This window comes from Oryctolagus cuniculus, chromosome 11 (genome assembly GCF_964237555.1).
Source record: "Oryctolagus cuniculus chromosome 11, mOryCun1.1, whole genome shotgun sequence".
Classification (NCBI taxonomy): domain Eukaryota; kingdom Metazoa; phylum Chordata; class Mammalia; order Lagomorpha; family Leporidae; genus Oryctolagus; species Oryctolagus cuniculus.
This window is the reverse complement of record NC_091442.1, coordinates 98,787,567-98,799,569: the sequence shown is the minus strand read 5'-3', so window position 1 is coordinate 98,799,569 and position 12,003 is coordinate 98,787,567. Positions and strand designations below refer to the sequence as shown.

At 41.4% G+C, this 12,003-nt stretch overlaps 1 protein-coding gene across 7 annotated transcripts in view; it reads left to right on the top strand.

Moving 5' to 3' along the window:
• Positions 1 to 12,003, top strand: part of CCDC38 (coiled-coil domain containing 38) — a 68,415-nt gene that overhangs the window by 303 nt on the left and 56,109 nt on the right. The window contains exons 1-2 of one of the 7 annotated variants that reach the window (XM_008256910.4): positions 104 to 344; positions 1,820 to 1,977. The exons of 2 other annotated variants lie outside the window; for them this stretch is intronic. The gene's annotated coding sequence lies outside the window, so the exon portion shown is untranslated. Of the gene's footprint in view, positions 1 to 81; positions 352 to 1,819; positions 2,058 to 12,003 lie in introns of those variants that run through there. 4 more of the 7 variants (XM_051845779.2, XM_051845780.2, XM_008256908.4 and 1 more) reach the window with 4 other exon arrangements.

Genomic DNA, 12,003 nt, shown 5'->3' with positions numbered 1-12,003 from the left:
CGCGAACCTGGGACCAGGGCGGCGGGAGGGCACACGGTGGGGAGAGGGGCTCGCTCGCTCGCTCTCTGCAGGGCCCGCGGATTGGGGGAGGGAGGGCGTGCGGCGCGGGGGCTGCGCTCGGGTCCGCGCGACCTCGAAGCGGGGTGGTGGGCGCCGCGCACTCTGCGGTTGACCGGCGCCGCTCCCGGACCGGCTGGCGGGCGGGCGGCCCCCAAGATGAAGGTGACCCGGGCGGGGGACGGGTAGCGCTGAGACCGCTGCCTCAGTTGGTGGCTCTGCGGACCGTCGGCCGACGGCTTCCTGCGGGATACAGCTCCAGATCCAAACACCTGGAGGTGGAACAGGTGCGAGGTCCGAGTCCACCCCGCCCCACCCCATCCGACCCGACCCGAACTGACCTGAACTGCGTCTGGGCTGGGGGCTGGGGGCTAGGGGCTGGAGGTGGGGGTCCGCACGCAACTGGCGGCCCAAGTTGGAGACGGGTGATGTTTGTTTAAGGAGGATGACTGTAACTCTCTCGGGTCTCCGCCTGCCTATCATTGGCTGGGAAAACACCGGCGGGCACCAGGTTTTGGTTTGATTTCTTGATTATCTTATTTGGCTAATCCAGTACACTTGGGTTAGAAGCGCAGCGTCGGGTCTTGGGGAACGTACAAAGTCAGGAAAGCCAGCGGACTGCACAGTCAGATGGAAGCCAGACGCAGGCACCAGTAGTACACCGTAAAGGCAAGGTAACGCTGCGAGACCGCAACATGGCAAAGGAAGTCAGTTTAAAAACGGAGGACAGAAAGCGAACCTTTAGATGATCACATTTAAAAATCAGGTGGGAAAGAAAACACTGGGAAGAGTTAGGCAATGGGAGTGAACGAGACTCAAAGGGGGAAAAAAATTCCAAATATTACAGCCCAGCTACACCATGTCAAACATTTTGTATACAGTTGTGTATACATATATGTACATAGTTGTGTAATGTATTATATGTATTACATGTGTATTATGTATACGGTATATTTAATACTACATGAGAAGTAGAAATAGAGGAAATAAGCACAAAAGTGCCTAACTGGTAGAGATGTGGAATTTTATAAAATTCTGCTAACGACAGCTAATGTGTGAACGTTTTGAAGTTGTAGATATTAGTAGCGTTTTGCAGTTATAGGTAAAATGAATGGGTTGAAATGGTAGAAAATTAGGAAACCTCGGGGTTCAACTTGTTTTCATCCCAGCTGTTACTCATGAGCTGTTTGACATCCAGTAATTTGCTTCACTTAGCCTCATTTTCTCAGCTTCATCTTGGGGAGAAACGTTTCTACTTGATGGACTTGTTTGAGCTTTAATATAAAATATGTCATTTAGCCCAATGCCTCACTCTAAACAAAGACTAGATGTTCTTATTCATTTCAATCCTGTTTGTCTTGCTGGTCAGCTAAGGATAGGGTTTCAGCCAGGAGTTCTGACTTCACAGAGTAAGCCATGTTCTTAAAGCTTGCAAGGCCCTGGCGAGTTTTCAGGCTACTTCATGGACGTTTATGTCCGTGGGTGCACTGAGTGCATCTGGTTAACAGTCCAGTTAGATGTTCCCTGAGCAGCTCCTGCAAACAAGAGGTTTGCAGAAACAGGAAGGGTAAGGGTGAGTCTGTCCTCCCGGTCCGTGTTGAGCAGTTACAAAGGCGGAAGGGTGGCCATTGTTGCCTTGGAAGACCCGACGTCTGTGTGGCTCGTCTCAGTTTGCTAAGTGCTCCCGTCCTCTGACTCACAGTGGCTGACCTGTCCCCAATCTTCCTTCCTCTGGACCTCCGCTTATTGATTTATCTTTCAGTTTGCATAAAGGGGCAGTCAGAAATGTCAACAGGGAACAGTTAGTTTGACGCCATCCGGGCCTTCGAGATCAAGCTGAAAGTAATTTGGCAGACTGTGCTCTGCGGCTGACCTAACCAAGAGGAAGGCCATCCAGGAGGCCAAGGACCGAGCTCTTGGGTAAACAGAAAACTGCCAACGCTGCTCTCTCCACACCATCCAAGGACACAGTTCACAGCCTTTCCTAGTGTTTGTCTAAGGTGGGTGGAGAGGAGGTGGGAAAGCAATCTGAAAGGCACTGGGTCCCAGAGGACCGGGGAGAGGAGTGTAAGTTTTTATCCTGTGTTAGAAGAATCTGAGGACCCATTTTCACTGGGTCGCAGAGAGGGCTGTTGTGAGAATAAAACACAGGCGGCTTGGGGCACTAGGTCTTGCCGGCAGTGTTACTGTTTTTAGAGTTGGCCAGCGCTTGAGACTTGGACCTTTCAAAGCCCCACTCCTCTTTCCCAACTTGCCCAGAGTAAGGAATGTTTAGGCTCTGCACGGGGGTGGGCCAGGTTTTCCAATTTGCACTGACATGGCTGGTAGGTTGCTTGCAGATGGCCAGTGTTCAAAAACTTTGATTCAGGAAGTCTTAGCCAAAGCTGGATTCAGGAAGCCTTAGCCAAAGCTGGCCATTCTGCCTCCTCTTCTTTTCAAAGGCTGGGGGTCGGTCCCAAGGCAGAGCAGATGAGCACGATGTCTCTGCTTTGAAGAAAGCGTAAGTGGGTTGTATGCCCATCAGCCCACCGTGAGCAGGCCTTGTGCCTACATTACCTGTGTTAGAACATTGCAACAAGTCCGAAAGAATAATAACACAAAGGTGTTATTATCTCTGCTTGACAAGAGAAGAATCCCAGGCGCACTAAGTTTAAATCGATCAGTTTCAGAGAAAGCACTGATAAAGAGAGGCAGAACGCCAAGGTCTTTGCACATTCCGACTGCCCCTGACTCAGTGACGGCATGTAATTGCATAAATGTCAGAGGAACACAGTATTAATTAAGTCAACTGGTGTGTTGATCACGTGGAGGAGTGGAATATTTTACACCTGTAACTGATTCGGCTGACTCGAATTTAATGTACTCCTAATTGACCCTCTCGTCCCTACTCATCTCCATGGTTTCTTCCTTCACTGCCTTTTCTGTTGAAGACAGTTCCATCTCAGTTCTTGCCAATTCTGCAGGCTCTCCAAGTGCTTTCAAAGCCATGTCTACCAGGGAGTGTTAGTGTTTTTAGAGTTGGCCTAGAACTTTAGGGTTGGACCCTACAAAACCCCATTCTTCTTTCCTGAATCCCCCCAGAGCCTGGACTCTTAAGAATCTGCTCTTTATCTTTTCATCCACTGAAAGTTGGATTTGAGTTTGGTTTAAGGCAAGAATTTTCAGAGACTGGCTGTGTGTCCAGTTAAACTGTCCCTCTCTTTTTCTTAAAACGTTTATTTATTTGAAAGAGTTATAAAGAGAGGTATAGACAGAGATATCTCCCATCCACTGGTTCGCTACCCATATGGCTGCAATGGCTAGAGCAGAGCCAAATCCAAAACCAGGAGCTTCTCCTGGGTCTCCTACATGGGAGCAGAGGCCCAAGGACTTGGGCCATCTCCTACTGCTTTCCCAGGTGCACTGACAGGGAGCTGAATCAGAAGCAGAGCAGCTGGGACTTGAATGGGTGTCCATATAGGATGCTGGCATCACAGCTGGCCGCTTTACCCACTACGCCATAGCTCCAGCCAGCCCCTAGGGTGACTTTAGATAGAAGAGTTGAAAGGGCAAAAGTGTGAGAGAGGTGAGCAGGCTCTTCACCATGTGGCTGAGTGTGGACTGTACATTTTTTTAACAGGTTAATTGATTTCCTCTATATCAGCAGTAATCTATAGCAATAATTAGAATTGAGGAAATATTATTTACAACCACAATTGAATATTGAAGTTCCTGAGTACAAATCTTTTTTTCTTTTTTTTTTAAAGATATATTTATTTATTTGAAAGTCAAGTTACACACAGAGACGGAGAGGCAGAAAGAGATGGATCTTCCGTCTGCTGGTTCATTCCCCAGTTGGCCACAACAGCCAGAGCTGGGCTGATAAGAAGCCAGGAGCCAGGACCTTCTTCCAGGTCTCCTGCATGGGTGCAGGGGCCCAAGGACTTGGGCCATCTTCTACTGCTTTCCCAGGCCACAGCAGAGAGCTGGATAGGAAGTGGAGCAGCCAGGGCTCAAACTGATGCCCATATGGGATGGTGACACCACAGTTGGCAGCTTTACCTGCTATGCCACAGCGCCGGGCCCCTGAGTACAAATCTAACAAAATACATGCAGATAAACACTCGGGAAACCATGGAACAAAGAGGAATCAAAAGTTTTTAAAAAAGAAATATAAATTCAGAGGTGTTCTTTATTCAGGAGCAGCACAGACATTATTGTTTTTAATTAATTTATTTGCATGTATTTCATAAATACAAGTTGAGGAACATAGTAATTCTTCATACCATACCTGCCTTCCCACCTGTACTCCACCCCTCTTCCCTCTCCTGTTCTCAGTCTTGTTTTTTACTAAGATATATTTTCATTTAACTTTTTTCTTTTTTTTTTTTCATTTAACTTTATACACAAAAGATAACTGTATTTTAGGTAAAGAGTTCAATACTTTGTATCAGAAAGAAAAAAAATTCTCAACAGTCCATTCAAGGGCTGTTCAAAGTAATCTCTAAGGTAATTTTGCTTTTTTGTTTTTTTAAGGGACTTAATTATCTTTAAAGAAGAACCCAAGAATAATACATCTTTTGCAGGCACGTAGACTTGATTATCACTTAGGAAACATAAGAATATCCTCCACTTAATACATTAAAATGAAGTAATTCTTTGAGATCAAGTTTTATTGTTAACTCTCATAATACAACTCTTTGAGGACAGAGGTCCTGCATGGGTAGTACACAGTGACTCTTGTTTATTTAACAAGTAACACTCTTGTGGATGGGGTCAGTGATCACCTGAGGCGCTTGACATGAGCTCCCTAAGCTATGGAAGCTTCTTGAATCTACAAATTCTGTCAATATTTAGACAAGGCCATAAGAAAAGTAGAAGTTCTCTCTTCCCTTCAGAGAAAAGGACATCCTTCTTTGATGTCCACTTTTTTCCACTGGAGTCTCAACCACAGAACTCCTTCATGTAGAACATTTTTTGCCACAGTGTCTTGGCTTTCCATGCCTGAAATGCTCTTGTGGGCTTTTCAGCCAGACCAGAATGCCTTAAGGGCTGATTCTGAGGTCAGAGTGTTACTCAAGGCAATTGTCATTCTATGGGTATGCTGTGTGGACTGCTTTCCATGTTGGAGCATTCGTTCTTTTTTTAATTCTGTTATTACTGAACACTTGGTCCTATTTATATGATCACTTTAACACTTAATCCTATCTGTATGATCTCTATAACATTTGGGATTTGGGATCCTATGGCACCTTTTAAAACTGTACTCTTAGAAGTAAGTCTGTAGAAATATATGTAGAACTATACTGCTTTATAATTACAAACTTCATACATTTCACAGTTACAACTTTAGGTTCATGGTAATTCTTTCCACAATATCTGCCCTTTCTCCCACTTCTACCCCCCCCCCCCATTCTCTTATTTTTTTGTAAGATCTATTTTCAGTTAACATAGAGCTAACTATATATATATAAAGAGTTCAATGATTAGGACAAAAGAAAAAAACAATGTTCCTCAACAATCAAGACAAGGGCTATTCAAAGTCATGGCTTCTCAAAGTGACAATTTCACTTCTATGGGTTGCCTTTTAGATTCTCTATTATCACAGAACAGGGAGAAGATGTGGCATTTGTCCTTTTGAGACTGGCTTATTTCACCAAGTATGATGTTTTCCAGTTTCATTTTGTTGCAAATGACTAGATTTTTTTTCTTTAGTGCTATGTAGTATTCCATGGAGTACATATCCTATAATTTCTTTTTTTGTTTGTCTTTTTAAGGAATACAAATTTCATAAGTACAACTTTAGGAATATAGTTACTCTTTTAAAAAATTATTTGAGAGGAAGAGGCAGAGAGAGAGGTCCTCCATCTGCTTGTTTACTCCCCAGATAGTCGCAACAAATGGTGCCATGCTGATCCGAAGCCAGGAGCCAGGAACTTTTCCAGGTCTCCTGCATGGGTGCAGGAGCCCAAGGACTTGGGCCATCTTCTACTGCTTTCCCAGGACATAGCAGGGATCTGGATCGGAAGTGGAGCAGCTGGGGCTTGAACTGGTGCCCATATGGGATGCCAGCACTGCAGGAAGATTTATCTGCTATGCCACAGTGCTGGCCCTGGAATAGAGTTATTCTTCCCACTATGCCCATCCTCCCACCAGCACTCCCACCTTTCCTCATCCTCCCTCTCCTCTTCCCAGTCCCGTTCTCCACTGAGATTCATTTTCAATTGGCTTTGTACACAGAAGACCAACTCTATATTAAGTAAAGATTTCAACAGTTTTCACACACGCACACACACACACACACACACACGAAACAGAACTAGTTTTACAGTTAACTTTCATAATACAACTCATTAAGGACAGAGGTCCTGCATGGGGAGTTACTACACAGTGACTCCTGTCGTTAATTTAACAGTTAACATGCTTATGTATGACTTCAGTGATCAGCTGATGCTCTTGACATGAGCTGCCTAGGTATGGAAGCCTTTGAATCTACAAACCCTGTCACTATTTAGAAGGGCCATCAGCAAAGTAGAAGTTCTCTTTTCCCGTTAGAGAAAAGTACACCCTTCTTTGATGGCCACTCCTTTCTGCTGGGGTCTTATTCACAGAGATCCTTCATGTAGAACATTTTTTGCCATAGTCTTTTGGCTTTCCAAGCCTGAAATGCTCTCATGGGCTTTTCAACCAGACCAGGATTCTGACGTCAGAGCATTACTTTAAATGATTGTCATTCTATGAGTCTGCTATGTGAACTGCTTCCCATGTTGGAACATTCTCTCCTTTTTAATTCTATTTATTGTTATTATCAGACAGTTGATCTTTATTTGTATGAACACTTTATCACTTAATCCTATCTGTATGTTCACTTTAACACTTAAGATGGCATTTTTACCACCTAACTTAATGGGATTTAGGGTCCCATGGTAAGTTTTTAAACTGTATCCTTAGAAGTAAGTCTGTAGGAATGTGTGCAGAGCTATACAGCTGTACAGTTACAAACTTCCTTCTCTCTCTATTATTCACACTTTGATTTTTTTACTGAGATCCATCCTCAGTTGACTTTATACACATATGATCGACTCTATGTTAAGAGTTCAACAAATAGTATGAAGGAAAAAAAAAAACTGTTCCTTGAACAGTCAAGACAAGGGCAGCTCAAGTCATAGCTTCTCAGAGTGTCAATTTCACTTCTATAGATTTTGTTTTAGGTGCTCTATTCTCACTTATCAGGGAGAACATACGGTATTTGTCCATTTGGGACTGGCTTATTATACTGAGTATGATGCTTTCCAGATTCAACTGTTTTGTTGCAAATGACCAGATTTCATTTAGTTTTTAACTGCTGTGTAATATTCCATAGTGTACATATCCCATAATTTCTTTATCCTTCAGTTGATGGGCATTAAGGTTTATTCTATGCCTTAGCTATTGTGAATTAAGCTGCAATAAACATGGGGGTGCAGATAACTCTCTTATTTACTGATTTCATGTCCCTTGGGTAAATTCCCAGGAGTGGGATGGCTGGGTCATATGATAGGACTATATTCAGATTTCTGAGGTGTTTCCGTTCTGAGATATCTCCATACTGTCTTCCATAGTGGCTTTACCAGCTTATATTCCCACTAACAGTGGATTAGAGTACATTTTCCCCCACATCCTTGCCAGCATTTGTTGTTTGTTTCTGTATGAAAACCATTCTAACTGAAGTGAGGTGAAACTATTGTGATTTTGATTTGCTTTTCCCTGACAGCTAGTGATGCTGAACATTTTTTCATATTTCTGTTGGCCATTTGGATTTCCTCTTTTGAAAGATGTCTGCTTAAGTCTGATGCCCATTTTGTAACTGGGTTTGTTTTGTTATTGTTGAGTTTCTTGATCTCTTTTTATATTCTGGTTATTATCCTTTATCAGCTGCATAGTTTGCAAATAATTTTTCCCATTATGTCAGTTGCCTCTTCACTTTCCTCACTATTTCTTTTGCAGTACAAAAACTTCTCAATTTGATGTAATCCCATTTGTTAATTTTTGGCTTTGACTACCTATGCCTCTGAGGTCTTTTCCAAGAACTCTTTTCCTGTGCCAGTGTCTTGCAGGGTTTTCTCAATGTTCATTAATAATTTGAAGGTGTCAGGCCATAGATTTAGATGGCTAATCTATTTTGAGTGGATTTTTGTATAAGGTGCAAGGTAGAGCTCTTGCTTCATACTTTTGCATGTGGAAATCCAGTTTTCCCAGCACCATTTGTTGAAGAGACTGTCCTTGCTCCAGGGGTTGGTTTTAGCCCCTTGGTCAAATATAAGTTGTAGTTGTTTGGATTGATTTCTGGGGTTTTTATTCTGTTCCATTGGTCTATCCATCTGTTTTTGTGTCAGTACCAGGATATTTTGATCATAACTGCCTTGTAGTATGTCTTGAAATCTGGTATTGTGATGCCTCTGGCTTTGTTTTTGTTGTATAAGATTGCTTTAGCTATTCGAGGTCTCATGTTCCTCCATATGAATTTCAGCATCATTTTTTCTATATCTGAGAAGAATGTCTTTGGTATTTTGACTTGTATCTCATTGAATCTTTAGATTGCTTTTGGAAGAATGGACATTTTTGATGGTATTGATTCTTTCAATCTATGAACACGGAAGATTTTTCCATTTCTTGGTATCTTCTTCTATTTCTTCCTTTAATGTCTTGTAATTCACATTGTAGAGATCTTTGACATCCTTGGTTAAATTTGTTCCAAGGTATTGGATTTTTTTGGTAGCTATTATGAATGGGATTGATCTTAGAAGTTCTCTTTCAGCTGTGGCATTGTCTGTGTATACAAAGGCTATTGTTTTTTGTGTAATGATTTTATATCCTGCTACTTTACCAAACTCTTCCATGAGTTCCAATAGTCTCTTGGAGGATTCTTTTGGATCCCCTATATATAGAATCATGTCATCTGCAAATAGGGATATTTTGACTTCCTCCTTCCCTATTTGTATCCCTTTGATTTCTTTTTCTTGCCTGATGGCTCTGGCTAAAACTTCTAGGCATATATTGAATAGCAGTGGTGAGAGTGGGCATCTTTGTCTGGTTCTGAATCTAAGTGGGAATGCTTCCAACTTTTCCCCATTTAATAAGATGCTGGCTGTGGATTTATCATAAATTGCCTTGATTGTGTTGAGAAATGTTCTTTATATTCCCAATTTGCTTAGAGTTTTCATCATAAAAGGATGTTGTATTTGTCAAATGCTTTCTCTGCATCAATTGAGATAATCATATGGTTTTTAATCTTCATTTTCTTAAAGTGATGTATCATGTTGATTGATTTGCAAATGTTGAACCATCCTTGCATACTAGGGATACATCTCTCTTGCTCTGGGTGAGTGATCTTTCTGATGTACTGTTTGATTCGTTTGGCTAGTATTTTGATGAGGCTTTTTGCATCTGTGTTCATCAGGGAAATTGGTTTGTAGTTTTCCTTCTCTATTGTATCTTTTTCATGGCTTCTAGAATTCAGCTGTGAAGCTATCCGTCCTGGGGTTTTGTTTGGAAGGTCTCTATTTCTGATTTTTTTCTATGTCTTCAAGACTCATTTTAGGTAGGTAGTACATTTCCAGGAATCTATCCATTTCTTATATGTTTCCCAATTTGTTGGCATACAGTTCTTTATAGTAATTTCTGATGATTCTTTTTATTTCTGTGGTGTCTGTTGTTAGATTTCCTTTTTCATCTCTAATTTTATTGATTTTGGTCTTCTTTCTTCTTCTTTTTTTTTTTTGGTTAATTGGGCCAATGGTGTGTCAATTTTGTCTTTTCAAAAAACCAGATCTTCATTTTGCTGATCTCATATTTTTTTTTTAGTTTTGATTTTGTTTATTTGTTCTCTGATTTAATTATATCCTTTCTCCTACTAGATTTGGATTTGGTTTGCTGTTGCCTCTCAAGGACCTAGAAAAACATTGATAGCTCATTTATTTGGTGCCTTTCCAGTGTCTTGGTGTAGGCACCAGTTACTATAAACTTTAACATTTCTAAACTTTAACATTTCTTTTACTGTATCCCATAAGCTTTGGTATGTTGTATTGTCATCTTCCTTTGTTTACAGAATTTTTTTTTTACAGGCAGGGTGGACAGTGAGAGAGACAGAGAGAAAGGTCTTCCTTTGCCGTTGGTTCACCCTCCAATGGCTGCCGCGGCCGGCGCGCTACAGCCGGCGTACCGCGCTGATCCGATGGCAGGAGCCAGGTGCTTATCCTGGTCTCCCCTCGGTGCAGAGCCCAAGCACTTGGGCCATCCTCCACTGCACTCCCTGGCCACAGCTGAGAGCTGGCCTGGAAGAGGGGCAACCGGGACAGAATCCGGTGCCCCGACTGGGACTAGAACCTGGTGTGCCGGCGCCACAAGGCAGAGGATTAGCCTAGTGAGCCGTGGCGCCGGCTACAGAAATTTTTTGATTTCTCTTTTGATTTCTTCAGTGACCCACTGTTTATTCATGAGCATGTTTTTCATTCTCTGTGTATTTGCATATGCTCTGGAGATTCCTGTGTTGTTGATTACCAACTTCATTCCATTGCAGTCAGAGAAGATGCATGGTATGATTTTGAATTTTTTTTTAATTTGCTGAGACTTGATTTATGACCTAGCATGTGGTCACTCCTAGAGAAAGTTCCATGCACTGCTGAGAAGAAAGTGTATTCTGTGGCTGTGGGTTGGAAAGCTCTGTAGATATCCGTTAAGTCCATTTGGTCTATATTGTTGATTAACTCTGTTTCTTTGCTGATTTTCTGTCTGGTTCATCTGCCTATTGCTGAAAGTGGGGTATTGTAGTCCTCCATTATTGTTTGAGTCTATGTCTCCTTTTAGATCCATTAACATTTCTTTTAAATAGCCGGATCCCCTGTAATTAGGTGCATATACATTTATAATAGTCACATCTTCCTACTGAATTGTTCTCTTAATCATCACATAGTGCCCTTCTTTGTCTCTTTTAACAGTTTTTGTGTTAAAGTCTATTTTGTCTGATATTAAGATGGCTACACCAGCTCTTTTTTTTTTTTTTGTTAGCATGGAATATCTTTTTCCATCCTTTCACATTCAGTCATTGGTGAGATGTGTTTCTTGTAGGCAGCAGATAGATGCATTTTATTTTTTAATCCATTCATCCATTCTGTGTCTTTTAACTGGATAGTTGAGGCTATTTATATTCAAGGTGACTATAGATAAGTAATGACTTTTCCCTGGCATTTTTCCATTAATATTCCTATTTTTTTTACTTTGAGTTTGCTTTATATTTTTACTAAGAGATTTTCTGCCATCACCTTCTTTAATAGTGGTCACCCTGTTTCTGTGCTTTTGTATGTAGCACATCCTTAAGTATTTTTTGTAAGGCTGGATGAGTGGTAACAAATTCTTTAAATTTTTTTTGTCATGGAAGATTTTTATTTCACCTTCATTCATAAATGAGAACTTTGCAGGGTACAGTATTCTGGATTGACAGTTTTTTTTCTCTTAAGATTTGAAGTGTATTTCGTCATTCTCTGCTAGGCTAGCCTATAGGGTTTCTAATGAGAAGTCAACTCTGAGTTCAATTGGAGATCCTCTGAAAGTAATCTGGCATTTCTCCTGTGCACATTTTAGAATATTCTCTTTATGTCTATGGTAGAGAGTTTGACTACAATGCATTGTGGTGAAGATCTTTTCTGGTCATGTCTGTTAGGAGTTCTATGTGCTTCCTGTACTTGAATGTCCCTTTCTTACTCCAAATTAGGGAAGTTTTCTGTTATTTAACTAAGAAGGCCTTCTAATCCTTTATGTCTTTCCATGCTTTCAAGTACTCCTAGGACCCATATGTTGGGTCATTTGATAGTATCCTGTAGATTCCCAACAGTATTTTTTTTTTTATTTTTCTAATTTCTCCTTCTTGTTTTTGGTCTGACAGTTGGATTTCCAAGCATTTATATTCTAGTTCAGATATCCTTTCTTCTG